The following is a 24192-nucleotide window of genomic DNA, read 5'->3' as shown; positions in this document are numbered from 1 at the left end:
TAAGGATTGTACATTAACAGGCATAATGTCTGGCACTCAGACTCAAGCTTTATTGTGCACTTGCTAACTACATCTTACTTGAGCTTTGCTGAACTTTCCTCCATCTAGCATTTAGCTATATGCTAATTTTTTACGTGAAAATATATGCAACCAACATATGCCATGTTGCAAGAAATTTACTGAAATTTAATTTATTATTTACTGTTATGTTCACTCAACCTGTATTAGGCAATCTGTGGCTATTGGGGTAGGACAGTAGGGATGCATTATCAGAATACCTAGCTGATGTGTTATTACTGAGAACAAAGGATTCAGACACCACTTTGCATATCCTTGGTGTTATAATACTGAAAAATAAGTGGCAGTTCTAGTGTTAAAATATGAATTGAATAGTTTTTCAAATTATCTGTTCACTCTGAATCATTTCTTCTCATTTTGTGACTTGTTTTAAAATAGATAGATAGATAGATAGATAGATAGATAGATAGATAGATAGATAGATAGATAGATAGATAGATAGATACTTTATTAATCCCAAGGGGAAATTCACATACTCCAGCAGCAGCATACTGATAAAAAAACAATATTAAAGAGTGATAAAAATGCAGGTAAAACAGACAACTTTGTATAATGTTAACGTTTACCCCCTACCGGGTGGAATTAAAGAGTCGCATACTGTGGGGAGGAACAATCTCCTCAGTCTGTCAGTGGAGCAGGACAGTGACAGCAGTCTGTCTTTGAAGCTATTCCTCTGTCTGGAGATAATACTCTTCAGTGGATGCAGTGGATTCTCCATGATTGACAGGAGCCTGCTCCACGCCTGTCGCTCTGCCATGAATAGAGCCTGGTGCCTTCCTCACCAGTTTGTCCAGGCGTGAGGCGTCCTTCTTCTTTATGCTGCCTCCCCAGCACACCACCGTGTAGAAGAGGGCACTCGCCACAACCGTCTGATAGAACATCTGCAGCATCTTATTGCAGATGTTGAAGGACGCCAGTCTTCTAAGGAAGTATAGTCGGATCTGTCCTCTCTTGCACACTGCATCAGTATTGGCAGTCCAGTCCAATTTATCATCCAGCTGCACTCCCAGGTATTTATAGGTCTGCACCCTCTGCACACAGTCACCTCTGATGACCACGGGGTCCCGGAGGAGCCTGGGTCTCTTAAAATCCACAACCAGCTTCTTGGTTTTTGCTGGTGTTCAGGTGTAAATGGTTTGAGTCGCACCATTTAACAAAGTCCTTGATTAGGTTCCTATACTCCTCCTCCTGCCTATCCTCCACGATAGCAGTGTAGTCAGCGAACCTTTGCACGTGGCAGGACACCGAGCTATATTGGAAGTGCGAAGTATATAGGCTGAACAGAACCAGACAAAGTACTGTCCCCTGCGGCGCTCCTGTGTTGCAAACTACAATATCAGACTTGCAGTTCCCGAGACGCACATACTGAGGTCTGTCTGCAAGATAGTCCACGATTCATGCCACCATGTATGAATCTACCCCCATCTCTGTCAGCTTGTCCCTAAGGAGCAGAGGTTGGATGGTGCTGAAGGCACTAGAGAAGTCAAGAAACATAATTCTTACAACACCACTGCCTCTGTCCAAGTGGGCGAGGGATCTGTGTAGCATATAGATGATGGCATTCTCTGCTCCCACCTTCTCCTAGTATGCGAACTGCAGAGGGTTGAGGGCGTGGTGGACCTGTGGCCTCAGGTGGTGAAGCAGCAGTAGCTCCATGGTCTTCATCACATGTGACGTCAGGGCGATAGGCCGGATGTCATTCAGCTCACTAGGACGTGATACCTTTGGGACTGGGGTGATGCAAGATGTTTTCCAAAGCCTCGGGACTCTCCCCTGTTCCAGGCTCAGGTTGAAGATGCACTGTAGAGGACTCCCCAGCTCCAGCGCACAGGCCTTCAGCAGTCGTGGCGATACTCCATCTGGACCCACTGCTTTGCTGGCACAAAGTCTCCTCAGCTCTCTGCTCACCTGGGCTGCTGTAAATGGGTGGGGATGTCTCTCCTATGCTGGTATCAGCAGAAGGATGGGTGGAGGGTGCAGTACTCCAAGGTGAGAGTGGGTTAGGGTGGTCAAACCTGTTAAAGAAGTTGTTCATTTGGTTTGCTCTCTCCACGTCTCTCGATGGTGGTAAACCGCTTCAAGCTACAGCCAGTGATGGCTTTCATCCCATCCCACACTTCCTTCATGCTGTTATTCTGCAACTTCTGCTCCAGCTTTCTCCTGTACTGCTCCTTCGCCCTGAGCTGGACTCGGAGTTCCTTCTGCACGTGCTTGAGCTCATGCTGATCACCGCCTTTAAAAGCCCTTTTCTTCTGGTTCAAAAGGCCCTTGATGTCACTTGTAATCCATGGCTTGTTGTTAGCATAGCAATGTACTATTCTTACTGGAACTACAATGTCCATACAAAAGTTGATGTAGTGAGTAGTGCAGTCAGCAACCACCTCAATGTTCTCACCCCTGCAGGATATCCCAGTCCGTAGATCCAAAGCAGTCTCTCAGAGCCTGCTCTGCCTCAGGGGACCACTTCCTGAATGAGTGTGTGGTTGTAGGTAGCTCCCTCACTCTTGGTTTGTAGTGAGGCTGAAGCAGAACCAGGTTATGATCTGCTTTCCCAAGCGCAGGCAGCGGGGTGGCGCTGTATGTGTCTTTAACATTTGCATACAGTAGGTCAATAGTCCTATTTCCCCGGGTGTTACAATGCACATACTGGGAGAAGGCAGGCAATGTTTTGTCCAGCGTCACATGGTTAAAGTCTCCAGCAATTAGCAGAAGCACCTCAGGGTGCTGTGTTTGTAATTTAGAACAGCGGAATGGATTATGTCACCCGCTATGTCCTCGTCCACCGGAGGAGTGATGTAAACAATAACAACAATGACGTGTCCAAACTCTCTGGGCAAGTAATAGGGATGCAGACTTATGGCCAACAGTTCGATGTCCCTGCAGCAAGTGGAAATTTTGATGTTTACATGTCCAGATTTACACCACCTTGTATTTACATAAAGAGTGAGTCCTCCTCTATGTTTTCCGCAGGTATTTGCATCTCTGTCCACTATAAATGTGCTAAACAAAGGTAGCTCCACGTTAGCATCTGGGATGTTAGTTGTTAGCCAAGTTTCACAAAAACACAACAAACTGCATTCTCTGTAGGTCCTGACATTTTTCACCAGCGCGGCTAGTTTGTTCATCTTATTTGGAAGTGAGTTCACATTTCCCAGGATCACAGAAGGCACTGAAGGTTTGAAACGCCACTTTCTTGCAAGCCGCTTCACTTTTAGCTTAGCTCCAGCTCTGCTGCCACGATACTGCCTTTTTACCTCGTCAGGGAACCACACTGGCGTGGGCATTTGTTCTCAGTGCTTGAAGTTGACTACTTGAATAGATGATTCTCGGTGTGTAAAAATCCATGTCCACGTAATAAAAAGTAGCAAAAAGTGTACAGGGAACAAGTCCACATAAAAGAAAGTGATAGGAGTGATCAGTGAAATAGAGAAAAATACAGAAAAAGGTAGAAAGATAAAGTCGTACACGGAGTTGCTAGAAAGGCTGCCACTCCCGGCGGCGCCTGAGTCACAACTCATAACATTATTTATTCAAACAAATAATCCACAAAAACATCCATCCTATACTTGTGTGTGGGTGGAGTGGTGGCCTCTGATGCTAGAGATCTGCATCTGCAATGGGAAAGTTGCCAGTTCAAATCCCGTAAATGTTGGGTATGACGTTAACCTGTATCCTGTACTGCAAACAGGACCTCCAACTTGCTGGAAAAAGTTGGGGTTTAGTGGCAGGACTGGCACCCCAGCCACTGTAAAAATCCTCACACTGTTCCTTTTAATTTGAACAAGTGTAGTACTGAGGTGTCACCCACTGCATGGCTGCACTCGGATCCTAATCTAAGATTCTGAGGTGGATTGTTGTGTGGTGGGTGCAGCAATGCGCCGTCTTGTACAGAATATTAAATGCATAGTACATACATTTAGACACAATACAGCACTAAAAAAGATTACCCAACTATGTTTAAAATTACACATCATTTCATTAAATTTATATTGGTTTTTAAACTATTCAGAATCCACTCCTCAAGAAATATGAAATATCAGAAAATGCCAGTGTGACAAGATATTAAACAGTGTTAGTCATTATCTTAAAGGGACTACAAAATTTAATCAGATGACCAAACCTTGAAAGGAAGAAAAACAATCATGTTTTAAATACTACTGCCTATCTTGTTTTCGTTAGACTTATTTTATAGTGAATCTCAGACCAACACAACCACATCATCCTGAATAAAGTAAGAATACATAACATTACTTTATCAACTTAACTTCCATGTTTTATTCTAAAAAGAAACAAGTGGTATTTTGAAAAACAATGTTTTGTAAAGCCTGACCGCCCTAACAAACATCTTGTTAGCATCTATTGTAAGTTCTTACAGTATTTCGTATTGGTTTAGACCTAGCATAAAAAGTTTCCAGCATCAACAGGAACCCAATTATTTTAATACATTAAAGGCCCAATAAATATATATATATATATATACACACACATATATATATATATATATACACACACATATATATATATATACACACACACACACATACATATATATATATATATATATATATATATATATATATATATATATATATATATATATATATATATATATATATATATATATATATATATATATATATATATATATATATATATATATATATATACACACACACACACATATATATATCTATACTAATAAAAGGCAAAGCCCTCACTCACTCACTCACTCATCACTAATTCTCCAACTTCCCGTGTAGGTAGAAGGCTGAAATTTCGGCGTTAGAGGCGAAGACTCTACAATTGCGCCACAGCGTGTGGCTTGTCTATGCTAAAGTATGTATTGTAGATCGGGATATATATATACATTTATATATATATATACCGTGTATCGAGTGGAGAAGTAGAAGTTATGAAAAAGAAAAGGGAACATTTTAAAAATAACGTAACATGATTGTCAATATACAGTAATTGTTTTGTGAGTGTTATTGAATGTTGCTGTCATCAAGGATTTGATTATCATTATTTCTTTCAATCAGGCTCGTATTTGTAGGATGTGTTCAAGTTACATTCCGTGTTTGTCAATCGTTGTAAAGATAAGCGGTTTCATTCATCGATTAGTTCCTTACTGCATCAATAAACAGCTCGTCTTCCTTTTTATCTGTGATGTGACAAACTGCATGCACGGGTTTTTTTTACACTGTCTTCCTTTAGCAGGACAGTTCACTTTTTTCCACCGTGTGCTTTGTTTCCGCAGTAGCTGCACTTATGAATATGATTCTATGTATAAGACGCTTCATATTTTTTTGCTGCCTTCTCAATTGTGTAATTCGGTTTTTGTTCAGCACTCTTTGGAACTGTTGCTTTTTGGCTGTGCACTGCGTCAGTTCACGTGAGCCGCTTGATGTTCTTGCATCGAAGGTTCCCAGCTGTACTGGTGCCATCTCGTGTAATGTCAGCTAAGACCCGCACTTAAAACTTTCTCTCGCAGTTTCAATGAGTTTGTGCCAAACACCACCCTGACCATCTCATCTTCCTCTGCATAAGCACAGTCCTTCACACGTGAATATTTACCGGCAGTGTTTGTATTGGATTGCAGCTGATGGACGGCCTTATATGGGCAGGCACTAAATTACAAACGCTAGTGGTAGCCTATGAACTTAATTTAATATAAACTTACGGTTCACGCCGTGCTTTGTTTCCGCAGTAGCTGTACTTATGAATATGCTTGTATGCATGATTTGCTTCATAATGTTTTTCTGCCTTCTCAATTGTGAAATGGCGTTTTGTGCTGATCGCTGTTTGGAGTTCTTCCTTGTGCTCTACTGCTTACGTAGGAGGCGTGATGATGTCACACGAAACTCCGCCCCCCGCGCCATCTCCAACTCAAGACTCCATTACATTATATGGGGAAAAATAGCTTCCAGTTATGACCCTTATGCGTAGAATTTCGAAATGAAACCTGCCCAACTTTTGTAAGTAAGCTGTAAGGAATAAGCCTGCCAAATTTCAGCCTTCTACCTACACGGGAAGTTGGAGAATTAGTGATGAGTCAGTGAGTGAGTCAGTGAGTGAGGGCTTTGCCTTTTATTAGTATAGATGAATGACCTCCAAAGAGCGCTGAGACTTTTGATATCATGAACATGTCTGCAAAAACTGTGGTCTCCTGCCCAGCAAAGTCGAGCAGCCAGCGCTACAAGCATAGCTGTGCCGGCCTTTGAGACGCTGACTGCGCTTCTGCCTTAAGTCAAAGTGAGCACTTTTAATTTTTTTCATCCTCCCCCGGCGCTATAGCCCAGACAAGTGCAAACACGGGACCCCTTTTCTACACCACGGAAAAATAATATTAAGGCGATTCACACTTTCTTTTGCGTATCGATTATGAGGTCCTCACCTCGGATTATGGCTCACACGCACACGAGTGGAGGACTGACAGTGCCATCACAGCCGATTAATGGCGGGGACGTCTCACCAGTCTACACAAGGCGATCATAACGTCAGCGAACACATCTCTCTATACTATATAAAAGAAAAAGGCAACTTTCCTTTCTTTACACCTTTTTTCCTTTTATCCCAAACCAAAGCCTTTCTCTGTTAACACTGCATAGGACACAAAACTAATTTTCTTTAAATGCCGGTAAGGCACATTACCAGAGGCACAAATTTGAACCTTCACATAGAAAATGTAATTTCTATACCACAGCCGTCGTGTAGCGCCTTTCAAAAGGGATCAACTACCGAGAGATGATCCATATACATTTTAGCTGCTGTTAGTTACTTACCTGTTGTGTTACACAGTCTTTAAAATGTAGTTTACCTGAAACCACTCCAGTAGTGCTCAATGTACCTGTACTTCTTAAAACGTTAATGTTTTACTGTTTAATAACTTATAGACTATATTTTATTATTTTTCCCTTGCACTCAGTGACCAAAGCTATACACACACATATAGACACATACAAACATACACACAAGTATATGTATGTGTATATATATATATATATATATAAAAACACACACACACACACCCCTATCTACATTATATATATATATATATATATATATATATATATATATATATATATATATATATAATTTGTGTGTGTGTATGTATGTATGTGTATATATGATGTAGATAGGTATGTATATATATGTGTATATGTAGATATGTATATAGATATGTAGATATGAAGATATGTATGTGTATATATATGTATGTGTGTGTGTGTGTGTGTGTTTATATATATGACAGCAGCAATCCAAGCTGTGAGAAAACACTAAAAAGGAGGCATGTCAGACGTTGTGGTACATTTTCTGATGCAGCTAGACGAAAAAAACTTTGTGATGCTGCCGCCAAATACACAAAACAATTACTTTGACAATCATGTTACATTATTTTTAAAATGTTTCCTTTTCTTTTCATAACTTCTTTAACACATGACATCGCGAGGTTAGGTATTTTGATATATATATATATATATATATCACAGCGACACTCATAACAGCGACAAAACAATTACATTGACAATCATGTTACGTTATTTTCAAAATGTTTCCTTTTCTTTCTCTTTCCTTCTTTAACACACTACTTCTCCGCTGCCAAGCGGTATATATATATATATATATATATATATATATATATATATATATATATAGATAGATAGATATGAGAACAACATAAATATATATATATATATATATATATATATATATATATATATAGATAGATAGATAGATAGATAGATATGAGAACAACACTCATATCAATGACAAAACAATTACATTAACAATCAAGTTACGTTGTTTTTCAAATTTTTCCTTTTCTTTTTCGAACCTTCTTTAACACACTACTTCTCCTGCTGCGAAGCGCTGGGTATTCTGCTAATATATATATATACACACACACACATATATATATATATTATATATATATATATATATATATATATATACACACACAAACACACATATTATATATATATATATATATTTATATATACATACACACATATTATATATACATATAATATATATATACACACACACACACACACACACACACACATACATACATACATACATACATATATATATATATATATATATATATATATATATATATGCATGCTTCTAATGAGATGACAGATGGTGTTGTGGGAGATCTCCTCCCAGATCTGGACCAGGGCATCACTGAGCTCCTGGACAGTCTGAGGTGCATCCTGGTGGCATTGGATGGACCAAAACATAATGTCCCAGAGGTGTTCTATTGGATTTATGTCAGGAAAGTGTGGTGGCCAGTCAATGGTATCAATTCCTTCATCCTCCAGGAACTGCCTGCATACTCTCACCACATGAGGCCGGAATTGTCGTGCACCAGGAGCCACTGTACCAGCATAGGGTCTGACAATGGGTCCAAGGATTTCATCCTGATACCTAATGGCAGCCAAGGTGCCTTTGTCAAGCCTGTAGCGGTCTGTGTGACCCTCCATGGATATGCCTCCCCAGACAATCATTAACCTACCACCAAACTGCTCATGCTGAATGATGTTACAGGCAGCATAATGTTCTCCATGGCTTCTCCAGACCCTTTCACTTCTGTCACATGCTCAGGGTGAACCTGCTCTCATCTGTAAAAAGCACAGGGCACCAGTGGTGCATCTGCTAAATCTGGTATTCTATGGCGAATGCCAATCGAGCTGCATGCTGCTGGGCAGTAAGCTCAGGGCCCATTAGAGGACATGGGGCCCTTGGGTCACCATCATGAAGTCTTTCTGGTTGCTTGGTCAGAGACATTCACACCAGTGGCCTGCTGGAGGTCATTTTGTAGGGCTCTGGCAGTGCTCATCCTGTTCCTCCTTGCCCAAAGGAGCAGATACTGGTCCTGCTGATGGGTTATGGACCTTCTATGGCCCTCTCCAGCTCTCCTAGAGTAACTGCTTGTCTCCTTGAATCTCCTCCATGCCCTTGAGACTGTGCAGGGAGACACAGCAAACCTTCTGGCAATGACACGTATTGATGTGCCATCCTGGAGAAGTTGGACTACCTGTGCAACCTCTGTAGAGTCCAGGTATCGCCTCATGCTACCAGTAGTGACACTGACTGTAGCCAAATGCAAAACTAGAGAAGAAACAGTCAGAAAAGATGAGGAGGGAAAAATGTCAGTGGCCTCCACCTGTTAAACCATTACTGTTTTGGGGGTCATCTCATTGTTGCCCCTCTAGTGCATCTGTTGTTAATTTCATTAACACCACAGCAGCTGAAACTGATTAACAACCCCCTCTGCTACTTAACTGACCAGATTAATATCCCATAAGTTTCATTGACTTTATGCTATACTCTGATTAAAAAGTGTTCCTTTAATTCTTTTGAGCAGTATATACAGTGATCCCTCGCTATATCGCGCTTCGACTTTCACGGCTTTACTCCATCGCGGATTTTAAAAGTAAGCATATCTAAATATATATCACGGATTTTTCGCTGGTTCGCAGATTTCTGCGGACAATGGGTCTTTTAATTTAAAGTACATGCTTCCTCAGTTTGTTTGCCTAGTTGATTTCATACAAGGGACGCTATTGGCGGATGGCTTAGAAGCTACCCAATCAGAGCATGTATTACATATTAACTAAAACTCCTCAATGATATACGATGTGCTTCCCCGAGCGGATTGTTTGCTTTTCTCGGTCTTTCTCTGACATTCTCTGCGCGTGACGGATGGGGTGTGAGAAGAGGGGCGGTTTGCCTAGAAGATATGGACGCTCCTCTAAGAAATGCTGCTTTATCGCGGTGGCCCAAAAGCACGTATTGATTTTTTGATTGTTTGCTTTAATCTCGTGCGCTCTTTCTCTGACGTTCTCTGCTCCTGACAGAGGGGGTGTGAGCAGAGGGGCTGTTTGTTTAGAAGATACGGAGGCTATTCTAAAAAATGCTGAAAGACTACCTTCACATTGCTCCCTTCTTTGCGGCTGCTTTATCGCGGTGCTCATACTTAAAAGCCCAACAGCACGTATTGATTTTTTGTTTGTTTTTCTGTCACGCTCTCTCTATCTCTCTGACATTCTCTGCTCCTGATGGCGCTCGTTTGAAGAGAAGATACATTTGCATTCTTTTAATTGTGAGAAAGAACTGTCATCTCTGTCTTGTCATGGAGCACAGTTTAAACTTTTGACTAAAGGGTATTTCATGTCTAGAGGGCTCTAATAATGTTAACAGTGTGGGAGAGTTTATAAGGTCTTAAAATATATAAAAATAACCATACAAACATATGGTTTCTACTTCACGGATTTTCACCTATCATGGGGTTCTGGAACGCATAACCCTGTGATCGACGAGGATTACTGTATATATATATATATATATATATATATATATATATATATATATATATATATATATATATACACACACATACACACACACACACACACACACACATTATACATATTATATATAACAATGGTATATACACAATGGTGTGAAAAACTATTTGCCCCCTTCCTGATTTCTTATTCTTTTGCATGTTTGTCACACAAAATGTTTCTGATCATCAAACACATTTAACCATTAGTCAAATATAACACAAGCAAACACAAAATGCAGTTTTTAAATGATGGTTTTTATTATTTAGGGAGAAAAAAAATCCAAACCTACATGGCCCTGTGTGAAAAAGTAATTGCCCCCTAAACCTAATAACTGGTTTTGCCACCCTTAGCAGCAATAACTACAATCAAGCGTTATGATAACTTGCAATGAGTCTTTTACAGCGCTCTGGAGGAATTTTAGCCCACTCATCTTTGCAGAATTGTTGTAATTCAGCTTTATTTGAGGGTTTTCTAGCATGAACCGCCTTTTTAAGGTCATGCCATAGCATCTCAATTGGATTCAGGTCAGGACTTTGATGACTAGGCCACTCCAAAGTCTTCATTTTGTTTTTCTTCAGCCATTCAGAGGTGGATTTGCTGCACCCAAGATTGCTTCAGCTTGAGTTGACGAACAGATGGCCAGACATTCTCCTTCAGGATTTTTTGGTAGACAGTAGAATTCATGGTTACATCTATCACAGCAAGCCTTCCAGGTCCTGAAGCAGCAAAACAACCCCAGACCATCACACTACCACCACCATATTTTACTGTTGGTATGATGTTCTTTTTCTGAAATGCTGTGTTCCTTTTACAACAGATGTAACGGGACATTTGCCTTCCAAAAATTTCAACTTTTGTCTCATCAGTCCACAAGGTATTTTCCCAAAAGTCTTGGCAATCATTGAGATGTTTCTTAGCAAAATTGAGACGAGCCCTAATGTTCTTTTTGCTTAACAGTGGTTTGCGTCTTGGGAAAACTGCCATGCAGGCCGTTTTTGCCCAGTCTCTTTCTGGTGGAGTCGTGAACACTGACCTTAATTGAGGCAAGTGAGGCCTGCAGTTCTTTAGACGTTGTCCTGGGGTCTTTTGTGACCTATCAGATGAGTCGTCTCTGCGCTCTTGGGGTAATTTTGGTCGGCCGGCCAATCCTGGGAAGGTTCACCACTGTTCCATGTTTTTGCCATTTGTGGATAATGGCTCTCACTGTGGTTAGCTGGAGTCCCAAAGCTTTAGAAATGGCTTTATAACCTTTACCAGACTGATAGATCTCAATTACTTCTGTTCTCATTTGTTCCTGAATTTCTTTGGATCTTGGCATGATGTCTAGCTTTTCAGGTGCTTTTGGTCTACTTCTCTGTGTCAGGCAGCTCCTATTTAAGTGATTTCTTGATTGAAACAGGTGTGGCAGTAATCAGGCCTGGGGGTGGCTACGGAAATTGAACTCAGGTGTGATACACCACAGTTAGGTTATTTTTTTAACAAGGGGGCAATTACTTTTTCACACAGGGCCATGTAGGTTTGGATTTTTTTTCTCCCTAAATAATAAAAACCATCATTTAAAAACTGCATTTTGTGTTTACTTGTGTTATATTTGACTAATGGTTAAATGTGTTTGATGATCAGAAACATTTCGTGTGACAAACATGCAAAAGAATAAGAAATCAGGAAGGGGGCAAATAGTTTTTCACACCACTGTATATATATTTGCTTTTAGAAAGTTTATGCAGTCTCCTACCAAGAACAACTTATTAAGGATACTTACTAATAACAAGAAATATCGCTACGTAATTGAAAAAAGTCCAAAAATAACAATACGTCATTGAGCTTATTTGCATCACATACAAAATCATACATTAGATTATATTATATCCTGAACAAGTGGATAGAGCTTGACAATCTGTGTCACTGCCACTTTCAGAAAAATATGTCAGCTAATGTTAGTCGTCAAAAATGCAGGTTACCCAAGTAACTCTGTTTTAGTTTCATTTAAAATATATATGGGAACAGCTGTTAAAAACTGTATGGGGAGAAAATAGATGGAAGCGAATTTTTCTTCAGGATTATCCTTATTTCAACTTATTAGGTATTTGAGTCAATGAATTTGATTTATTAACAATTTTTATTATGGCTAAGATAACCATGGCAACTATTTTTTATTTACTTCACAGATAACCAGTAGTGCTCAATCTATTGATAAAAGAGTCATAATGAGGGTCTGCAGCAACACAGATAGGAACCTAAAATGCAACTGGACTATGAAGTAGTAATAAGAAACATGCTGAAATGTTCAAAATCTATTCTCTGACATCGGGTCATTGTGCAACTTAGTGGCTGAGAAACAGTGGCATTTGCAGACTTCAGGAAAAGTTGAAAAGACATGATGCAAACACAGTGGAAGAAAAAGTTATATATATATACTGTATATATATATATATATATATATATATATATATATATATATATATACTGTATATATTCAATAGAAAACAGATGACTAAAAAAATTACTACTGATAGACATGAAAATATTTAATTTGTACATAATATAAACTTTACATCAATAAAAAAGCTACATGATGTATTTCATTAATTTTCAAAAAATACTTCAAACAAAATATTTTAGTTGAGAAAAACTGTACTTCATATAAAAGAAAACAACAACAAAATGTCATGTCAATTAATTAACAATGCAACAAAACACACAGATTAAAGGTAATTTTTTCTATCTGAGAATCTATTATATTGTGGCTTAATTTATTAATAATATAAATCCAGCTGCGTATAATATGAAAAATCTAATTTTTTAAGACTGATAAATTTAGTATAAAATGGATAAGGGGTAAGAAAGCACAGGACTATAACCTTAATGATGAAAAAGACAGCACAAAAAACCCTCCTTCAGTTTCATTCCTTTCTACCAAATACAGTAGCCTTATGTTCCAAACAAGCTAAGTGTGGTAAACCTAACAGACAAAGAAAAAGCAGTTTGTACTTAGAAGCACTCCCTCATTTTTTAAAATGTTTATGAGGACTGTTATTTTTTTTATGGTCTTCCCAGAGCTCTTTCTAGAGTAATTTAATGTCATTCTCAGTTTAGTGAAATACTTCACATATTTTAACAATGTATACTGGACTGCTGTGTAAAAATACATATGCAATCTCACTTCAGAATTTCTTAGGAAGTAGTTAAGCAAAAATCCAAAACAAACAACAAACCACATTGTTGTTTTGGATTTATCTTATTTTAAAAATTAAATGGAAATCTAAAAAGACTACTAGAAAAAAGAAAAATGATGTAAAGATGCTATTTTACTTACCAGGGTAATCAAACTAGCCATCAAAACAATAAAACAAAACTCAAAAAAGATGATACTAGGTTATGTTTACCTATATGTTCCAGAAAAAAAACTTCATGATGTTCACTTCTCAGCAGATTATTTTTGGGATAACATCCAAAAAACCAGTAGAAAACAAAAACGGTAAAATTCCCCTTCAAACTGTGTTTCCCAAGTGTGCTTCTCAACTGCCTGCAAATAATGCATCCAGCTGTCAGGAAACCTGAAACCAAGGCTGATGTCACACTCTACCCTGCAATTATATGCAAAAATATAATTTGCTTGCTTCTGCTAAAGGCAGTTAAAAGTGAGAGAGTGAGATACAATTTGTTTTCATGGCAGTGATTCCTTCAACTATTAATCATAACACAAAACAATTATGACACACAGTAACAAAATCTGTATCTTTACAGTGTATGTTTTTATTATCATTTGTAGCTATTATGATTACAATAGCTTGGTTAGTACTTCCAAAGTTCAACTTCTAACACAGTATTCCTTATTTGATGCAATCCATTCAATCATAAATATATTTATTATAGTACTTGGTTATTGGTAATTTGCTTATTTTGTATTCATTTTTGCAAGAAACTACAAAATAATCATAATTACCAATTAAAAGAAATTTAATAACATTTATCAGTTGGAATACTGTTCTGCCTTCCAATAAAGGGATGTTATCTGACTGTGGCACAGACTGTGGTGGGTTTATTGTGTGGTGCAATGAACAAGTGGAGTATCTAGTCTTCTCCCAATACATTAGAATAGTCACCTGTGGATTTAAACAATCTTGCCCATTCTAAATCAGAGTTTACAGCTTCTGTGTGGCAGTGGTTAATGGAGGCATTGATGGGAATAAGTTCACAATTCGATAAAGCCCAACATATGACATAACAAAAACTCAGCAAAAAACGTTTAAAATTGCTGTGACTGGGAAAGAGGTTCTAAATCTCTGTAAGAGCTTAGGCTTCTACATTATTCATGCCAGGATATCATTTGCCCTGTATCACTCTCGGGAAGAGTGTAATACAGTATATTATAGATATGGGAGCAGAATTCCTTACTGTATAATTAGTTTAAAGGCAAACACCCTTGTCAGACCCCTATCACATAATTATAATATGTACATTCCTTCCCTATGTGAACAAATTTTGACCGTATACTCCAATTTTCATACACATTTTAAATGAATGTGTTATGTTATTAGTTGAATCATGTTTTATGCATGAGAGAGTGAGTGTAACAGTTAATATTTCTACCTTATATTGGTGTCACTTCTCACTCTGCCCAATATTGGAATAAGCAGGATCATAACGTTAATCAGTAAATGATGCTTTTTTGTGTATCCTGAATGTGTAATTCCAAAAAAACAGTACACTTTACCCAAGCTACACAAAAGAAATAAAAAAAAAATCAATGAAACGAGAAACCCCACACTAAAACGTTTAAAGCAAATTATAATGAAAGGTTTTGTTTACCTGTCCAAGAAGGTATATGGACCAACTATATCAGCAATGAGATGCTGACACAAAACCACTCTAATCTTCTGGGTATTCTCCCCAAAATAATCAGTCTGGTCAGCAAAGATCTGGAGCAAAGGCCAAAAAACACCATCTACAAAAGTGGAGTGGAATGTAACGCCAACAAAGCAAAGTCAACTGTGTAGTCAATTTCCTGGATAAGTTCTTATGTACTAATGTTAACCTACAACTAGACTACCTGCTAATTTCAAGTTATTACACTACACACCCCAACAGAGAAATGAACCAAAAAAAAATCCTAATTTTAAAAACTTTTAAAAGACTTTCATTCAATTTGATTTCCAATGTAATGTCAAATACAATTCTACAACAAAATACAGTACACAGAAAACAACATCAGAATAAAAATGAATACCTAAACAAGAAAGAATTTCCATTCAGTGCTAAGGGATAAGATATGTGGCAAGCCCGAGCCTAATGTTACTAAAAATCTATATCAACAAAATGATTACAACTCTGGCAGTGTCATGAATAGAAAGTGTCATATTTAAGTTCTTTGCAGATGTTCTGCTTCTGTTGCTTTGCATAGAATAGAAGCTCCTCCAGAAGCTGGACCTTCAGGAGTAGTACAGTCAACCAAGATGACACCAAGAAGATAGTTCTCCAGAAAATTACATATGTCTGCAAAACAAACCATAATAGGCAATTGTCATATGCAAAATAAATATGACTCACGTAGGACCAGGCAATTTTTTTGATTAAATTATTTCATTCAAGTTATTGCTTTCAATTAATATTAAAAAAAAAATTTCGGTGGCAACAGGTACAGTTAAACAGTCAAGCAAACAAGCAATATGCCAACAGAAGTTACAAAATCAGGCTACCAATCACTCCAGTTTGATTAGCTGGTCATGTGTGTACAATGTGTGAACAGTCAAAACACTGATAAAAAGGTGGAGACCAAGTGGTGTTTCTCTACTGATTAAGTTTATTGAAAAGGAAGGCTCTAACTTTAATTCCATTGTCTACAATTTGTATAGATACAGTGGTGCTTGAAAGTTTGTGAACCCTTTAGAATTTCCTATATTTCTGCATAAATATGACCTAAAACATCACCAGATTTTCACTCAAGTACTAAAAGTAGATAAAGAGAAACCTATTAAACAGATGAGACAAAAATATTATACTTGGTCATTTGTTAAGAAAAATGATCGAATATTACATATTTGTGAGTGGCAAAAGTATGTGAACCTTTGCTTACAGTATCTGCTGTGTCCCCCTTTTGCAGCAATAACTGCAACTAAACGTTTCCAGTAACTTTTGATCATTCCTGCACACCGGCTTGGAGGAATTTGAGCCCATTCCTCCATACAGAACAGCTTCAACTCTGGGATGTTGGTGGGTTTCCTCACATTAACTACTCGCTTCACATCCTTCCACAACATTTCGATTGGACTAAGGTCAGGACTTTGACTTGGCCATTCTAAAACATTAACGTTATTCTTCTTTAACCATTCTTTGGTAGATCCACTTGTGCGCTTAGGGTCGTTGTCTTGCTGCATGATCCACCTTCTCTTGAGATTCAGTTCATGGACAGATGTCCTGACATTTTCCTTTAGATTTCTCAGATATAATTCAGAATTCATTGTTCTATCAATGAAGGCAAGCCATCCTGGCCCAGATGCAGCAAAATAGCCCAAAACCATGATACTACCACCACCATGTTTCACAAATGGGATAAGGTTCTTATGCTAGAATGCAGTGTTTTCCTTTCTCTAAACATAACGCTTTTCATTTAAACCAAAAAGTTCTATTTTGGTCTCATTCATCCACAAAACATTCTTCCAATAGCCTTCTGGTTTGTCCATGTGATCTTTAGCAAACTGCAGACAAGCAGCAATTTTTTTTTTTAGAGAGCAGTGGCTTTCTCCTTACAACCTTGTCATGCACACCATTGTTATTCAGTGTTCTACTGATGGTGGACTCATGAACATGAACATTAGCCAATGTGAAAGAGACCTTCAGTTGCTTAGATGTTACCTTGGGGTCCTTTGTGACCTCACCGACTATTACACGCATTACTCTTGGAGTGATCTTTGTTGGTTGACCACTCCTGGGGAGGGTAACAATGGTCTTGAATTTCCTCCATTTGTACACAATCTGTCTGACTGTGGATTGGTGGAGTCCAAACTCTTTAGAGATGGTTTTGTAACCTTTTCCAGCCTGATGAGCATCAACAACTCTTTTTTAGAGTTCCTCAGAAATCTCCTTTGTTCATGCCAAGATACACTTCCACAAACATGTGTTGTGAAGAGCAGACTTTGATAGATCCCTGTTCTTTAAATAACACAGGGTGCCCACTCACACCTGATTGTCATCCTATTGATTGAAAACACCTGACTCTAATTTCACCTTCAAATTAACTGCTAGTCCTAGAGGTGCACATACTTTTGCCACTCACAAATATGTAATATTCAATCATTTTCCTCAATAAATAAATGACCAAGTAAAATATTTTGTCTCATTTGTTTAACTGGTTTCTCTACTTTTAGGACTTGAGTGAAAATCTGTTGATGTTTTAGGTCATATTTATGCAAACGTATAGAAAATTCTAAAGGGTTCACAAACTTTCAAGCACCACTGTATAGAAGATAAAACAAACAAATTTAAAATGCAAAGTTTGAAAATGACAATTGCAGTTCTAAGTGGGATCAGCACATCCAGTTTATTTCAGGAGTTAAAACAGAAATAATAAGTGAAATGGAATGAATGTGATAAAACCTGTCCATAACTGATAGATTTGGCATATTCTTCTCTCTCCTTCAGCAGGCATGCTCCCTGTTGTATATCCTGTTAGACAACTTTATTATGTTAGGAAAAGAAATCTTCTTGTTCAGTAGCCAGCATAAGAATACCTTGGATCTTTCCATCATGCCTTCTTACCCTGCAGTGGTGGCTAGGCTATAGTAGGGAGAAGAATGAGCAGTTGGAGGACTATTAGAGTGCACTTGAATGAAATGACTCCTCTGCAGGCAGTTCACTCCAGACACCTGTAGTTGTAGCAGAGGGAAGAAGCTGGCTGGTGTGTTCTGCAAGCCAAAGTGGTTGCATGAAGAACAGAGGAAAAAAAAGAAAGAAAATCAACAGTGGTAGCAGCAGCAGATTTGTCTAAACTATATTGAAGAGCAGTGAAAGTTAAAAGAATGTTGCCTGTAAGTGTTGTGAAAGGAGTGTGGGAGCCATAGCAAGGAGGCACAAATGCTGTAAATGTAAAAACAAATTATAAAAAAGTACACAAAAGTCTGTAGAGAAATTTTTTTTTTTTATTTATATGTTTTTGTATTTCTGAACAGGATAAATTTATATTTTCAATTTGCAAAAAGGAGCACAACTTTCTCAGTTTCAATGTATTTACTTTTTAAGAATAGCTGAAAGTGATGTCATGTTAAAATATTTAAATATAAATATGGGAGTTTTTCCCAACACTACATGCATTATGTCAATTTAAACTGGTAGTTAAAAAATAAACACGAAAAGCACAGGGCTGCAGCTTCTGTGCTTCACACTGACCTTATACTCAGTCAACTAATCCGAGTCACCATAAGAGGGGCTTTATAATTCTTCCAAAAAGAAGTGCGAAGGAATGTCAACAATGACAACAAAAAAAATCAAATAAAATCTGGAAGAATTTGCATGTTTGACAGATAGATCTTATAACAGTAAGTAAGAGTAATAAACTATTAATTTCAAGCTGAGCATTCCTCATCCTCCAAAAACTATAACATAATGACATAATACTATATTGTTCCCTCTATTTTTTTTAAACTGCTGAACAAATATGAACAATATAACATGCAGATTCCAAACTGCTTTATTCATTCTGTTCCTGAACCTGCTTGTGTGGGACCGAAGGCTCCTTTAGCATCTCCCTGATGGAAGGAGGGTAAACAATCCATGGTAGAGGTAAGAAACATCCTTGATGATATTGACACCGTTAATCCTACTCACTTAGTGAGGGGGTTGTGCCCTCATTTTTTAAACATGTTGCGGTGCATCCCTGTCTAAAAAAGGCAGAATTAGATCCTGAAGTTTTAGCCAATTTTCTCCCAATTTCCCAATTGCCATTTCTGGCTAAAATATTACAAAGAATTATTTATAATCAATTAGTTGATCACCTTAACTCCAATAATTTATTTGAGATCTACCAATCTGGCTTTAGGTGTTATCATGGTGCTGAGATGGCCATCCTGAAAGTATTCAATGACATCTCTATTATTACTGACTCAGATGGCGCTGCAGTCCTTGTCCTACTTGACCTTTTCGCTGCCTTTGACACTATTGGCCATGAGATATTGCTGTTGCGGCATGAACATCTTGTTGGGCCTAAAGGGGCTGCTCTTAACTGGTTCAGGTCATATCTAATTGGTAGACACTTGTCACTTTTTACTGCTCCTCTTAAATGTGGTGTTCCTCAGGGATCCATTTTGGGTCCTATTTTAGTCTCTATATACCTTTACCCTATTGGAGCTATTTTTAGGAAATGTAATATTTCTTTTCACTGCTATTGTGATGATACACAGGTTAATATTCCCGTCTGCAACTCTGCAATGAATCAACTGCACAACTGTCTGTTTGAACGAAGATCATGGATGGCTAATAATTTTCTTGATCTGAATCAAAGTAAAATGGAGGTGCTTATAGTGAGTTCATCAGCTGAAGCCCAAATTGGTCTTGGACTTCTCAGCTCTTTCTCTGTCTTTTGCAAACCTCAAGTCCGCAATCTTGGTGTTATTTTTGACAGTAATCTCTCTTTTGAGAAACAGATTAATTCTGTAGTTAAGAGTGGCTTTTTCCAGCTTCGTCTTTTAGGCAAGATCAAGCTTTTATTGTCTTCCAGGGATCTTGAAAAAGCTACTCATGCTATTATCTTTTCTTGCCTTGATTACTGCAACTTGCTGTATTCTGGGATTAGCAAATCCCTGATACATAGGTTACAGTTGGTCCAGAATGCTGCTGCTCGCTTTCTGGTTGGGGCAAGAAAGTCTGATTCTGTTTCTCCAACATTAGCTTCTTTACACTAGCTGCCTGTCAGTTTTCAAATTGATTTTAAAATCTTGTTGCTAGTTTTTAAATCTTTACATGGGCTTGCTCCTGCCTATTAATCTGAATTATCTGCTTTACATAGGTCATCTAGAGTGCTTAGATCTTCTGGTTAGTTGACTCTTGTTGTCCCTCATGCCAAGTGTAAAACTATGGGGGACAGGGCTTTTGCAGCTGCTGCTCCTTGCTTGTGGAACTCTTTACCTCATTACATAAAAGAGTCATCTACAATTGAACTGTTCAAAACAAGATTAAAGATTCATTTCTATTCACTTGCTTTCTGTGACCTTCAGTAATACTGATGGTTTCCTCATTGTGATTATGTAATCTTACTTCTTTTAATTATTTATTTTATTTATGTTCATTTATTTTATTTGTATTTGTTTTTATTGTTAATTGTATGTTTTTTTCTTCTTTTATTGTAAAGCACTTTGACCACAGCATTCCTATATTGTTTTAAATGTGCTATATAAATAAATTGACATAAACCAGGTTTCCATACAAGGAGTTTTTGCGAAAAAATATTTAGTGCTTCAAATTTTTTTTACTGATATAGCTGATGGAAATGCTAATTATTGATGAAATGTTGTACATGTCAACATAATATTTTTCCATTTAACTTTAGCGCATAAATTCCATATCGATACTTCAGATTTCGCAAAAACTACATTGGAAACACTTTTTGTCGGAAAAAAGGGCTTTAACGCAAATAAATGTGTCACATGATACATTTTCATCACGTGCAATCAAAACGAGATTGGCGGAGTGGATCGCATGGTCTGATGAAGAGACTCGTTATTTCTCGTGATGAGCCAATGCAGTAGCGGATAGGCTGGGTCTCCTGCTACTAAAAGGGGTACCTGAACTCTCTCCACATCAACTGTCTCTCAGATGTTTAAATAATACAAAAATCGCAAAGGTAATTTACTGTGCCAGTCAAAATATTTAATAAACAGTGTGTTTCATTATCTAAATATTTTTTTCTTATTATCAAATGGCAGATGTTTTAGCAAATATGAGAAATTTTCTCATTAATATTAACTTTAGTTTTTTTTTGATTAAACGTCGTTATTTTGTATTAATTCAAATTTCAGTTTTAATTAAAAACCTTAAGGGAAGCAGGTCACAGTACTAATTCAGTTGTTATCGCACTGAGAAGGGATGTTGAAAGGTAGGCTCACCTGTACAGATCCGATGCTGCAAACACAGCTGCATCATGGGCACTTCCAGGAGTGCCAACACAAATGTCTCGTATCATGCACCTGTCGTCAACAAGGGCCTGGAGAACAATAGATGGCCACCCTTTGCGATTAATGTAATCGCAGCAGCCTTCCGTCGGGGGAAGAATACTGTACATGTATATATATATATATATATATATATATACACAGTATATATATATATATATATATATATATATATATATACACAGTATATATATATATATATATATACACAGTATATATACATATATATATATATATACACAGTATATATATATATATATATATATATATATATACAGTATATATATATATATATATATATATATATATATATATATATATATATATATATATATATATATATATATATATACACAGTATATATATATATATATATATATATATATACTTATACTAGCAAAATACCGCGACTTGCGGAAAGTAGTGTGTTAAGGAAGTAATGAAAAGAAAAGGAAACATTTTAATAATAATGTAACATGATTGACAATGTAATTGTGTTGTCATTGTCATGAGTGTTGCTGGCATATATATATATATATATATATATATATATATATATATATATATATATATATACACACACACACACACATATTCATATATATCTATACTAAAAAAGGCAAAGCCCTCACTGACTCACTCACTCATCACTAATTTTCCAACTTCTGTTACTTTTTCACACAGGGCCATGTAGGTTTGGATTTTTTTTTCTCCCTAAATAATAAAAACCATCATTTAAAAACTGCATTTTGTGTTTACTTGTGTTATATTTGACTAATGGTTAAATGTGTTTGATGATCAGAAACATTTTGTGTGACAAACATGCAAAAGAATAAGAAATCAGGAAGGGCAAATAGTTTTTCACACCACTGTATATATATATATATATATATATATACACATACATACCCTGGCTTCGCAGCAGGAAGTAGTGTGTTAAAGAAGTTATGAAAATGAAAAGGGAACATTTTAAAAATAACGTAACATGATAATATGTCAATATGCAGTAATTGTTTTGTGAGTGTTATGAGTTTTGCTCGGGTTTTTTTTTACACTGTCTTCCTTTAGTGGGACATTGACTTTTTCCATCGTGTGCTTTGTTTCCGCAGTAGCTGTACTTATGAAAATGCTTGTATGTATCACACGCTTCATATTTTTTTGCTGCCTTCTCAATTGTGTAATTTGGTTTTTGTTCAGCACTTTTTGGAACTGTTGCTTTTTGTCTGTGCACTGCGTCAGTTCACGTGAGCCGCTTGGTGTACATGCATTGAACGTTCCCAGCTATGCTGGTGCCATCCCGTGCGATGTCCACGGCTGTATTTAATGTTAGCTAAGACCCGGCACTTAAAAGTTTCTCTCGCAGTTTCGCCGAGTTTGTGCCAAACACCACCCTGACCATCTCATCTTCCTCTGCATAAGCTATATATATATATATATATATATATATATATATATATATATACACACACACATACATACACACACACAGTTCTTCAAGCATTAGGTGTGTTCTGTGTGCAAAAATCCTTGTAGCACTCACTGTGGTTCCTGCTACCGTTTTTATATTTGCTCAGGGTTTTGTTAAAGAGACTATCTGCCATTCTTATATTTGCTCATATTCGGACCTGTGTCTATATTGCAAGTGCACAGAAATCGTTGCAGCACACACTGTTTCCAGAAGAAAAGGTTTTTTTTCTCTGCATTACTTTGGATTTTGTTAAAGTGACCCCATTCGCCGTTATTATATTTGCTCATATTTGGACCTACGTCCATATTGCAAAAAGTGTGCAGAAACCCTTGCAGCATCCTGAGCAAAAGTTTTGGCACACTGAATTGCTGAGGGTTTTGTTAAAGTGGCCCATCTGCCATTCCTTTGTTTGTTCATATCTTGCCCTGCCTTAGTGCAAGTGTGCATTGAATATCCAACATGCTCTCAGTTTCCCACTCAAAAGTCTTATTCATAAGTACTTTTAAATTTTTTCCAAACGTTTTACCAATATGAGTAAAAAAAGTGTTCAGAAAACAACACTGCAACTATTTCAGAAAAGAGACGCCACAAACTAATGAAGGTGTGGTGTCAACTCCTTATGTGGCAATTTCAGACAAAGACATTGCAGAGGCTGGTCCATCAGGAGAAATCTCTTCAGCACACACTCTACCAATTGATAAACCTAAGCAACGCTCATCCGGCATAAACAAACAATGGTTTAAAGATTTTGATTGGCTAATGGTCAAAGAACGTGGTATGTGGTGCTCTTTGTGCATTAAACATTCAAACAAACACCCCCCAAGGAGAGAGTTACTTTGGGTAAATGTGCCATACACAATAATTCAAAAAGAAAGCTTGCTGGACCATGAAAAAAGTAAAACGCACATTGAGTCTCCTGCTGACCTTTTAGAAAAGCGTGTACTAGAGCAAACTGGAAATCAGCAAAATTGAAAGATCTGTATCTGTGCTAAATAGCTTACAGAGAGATGGCTTTGTGGGAGCTTTAAGATCCATGTATTGGTTGGCAAAAAATGAGTTGCCACATACAACGTTGTTTGAAAAGCTGTTGGAACACTGTAAAGAAATAGGTTGTTCCTTTTTACAA

The 24192-nt window shown here is 37.4% G+C and overlaps 1 protein-coding gene across 12 annotated transcripts in view; it reads right to left on the bottom strand.

Moving 5' to 3' along the window:
* The window catches only part of plekha5 (pleckstrin homology domain containing, family A member 5), a 461083-nt gene that overhangs the window by 249293 nt on the left and 187598 nt on the right, over positions 1–24192 (bottom strand). The window contains exon 1 of one of the 12 annotated variants that reach the window (XM_039769756.1): positions 13823–14151. The exons of the other annotated variants lie outside the window; for them this stretch is intronic. The gene's annotated coding sequence lies outside the window, so the exon portion shown is untranslated. Of the gene's footprint in view, positions 1–13822; positions 14152–24192 lie in introns of those variants that run through there. 12 annotated transcript variants of the gene reach the window in all.

Source organism: Polypterus senegalus, chromosome 11 (assembly GCF_016835505.1).
Source record: "Polypterus senegalus isolate Bchr_013 chromosome 11, ASM1683550v1, whole genome shotgun sequence".
Classification (NCBI taxonomy): Eukaryota; Metazoa; Chordata; class Cladistia; order Polypteriformes; family Polypteridae; genus Polypterus; species Polypterus senegalus.
The sequence above is the reverse complement of the archived record's forward strand: the minus strand, read 5'-3'. Positions and strand labels throughout refer to the sequence as shown.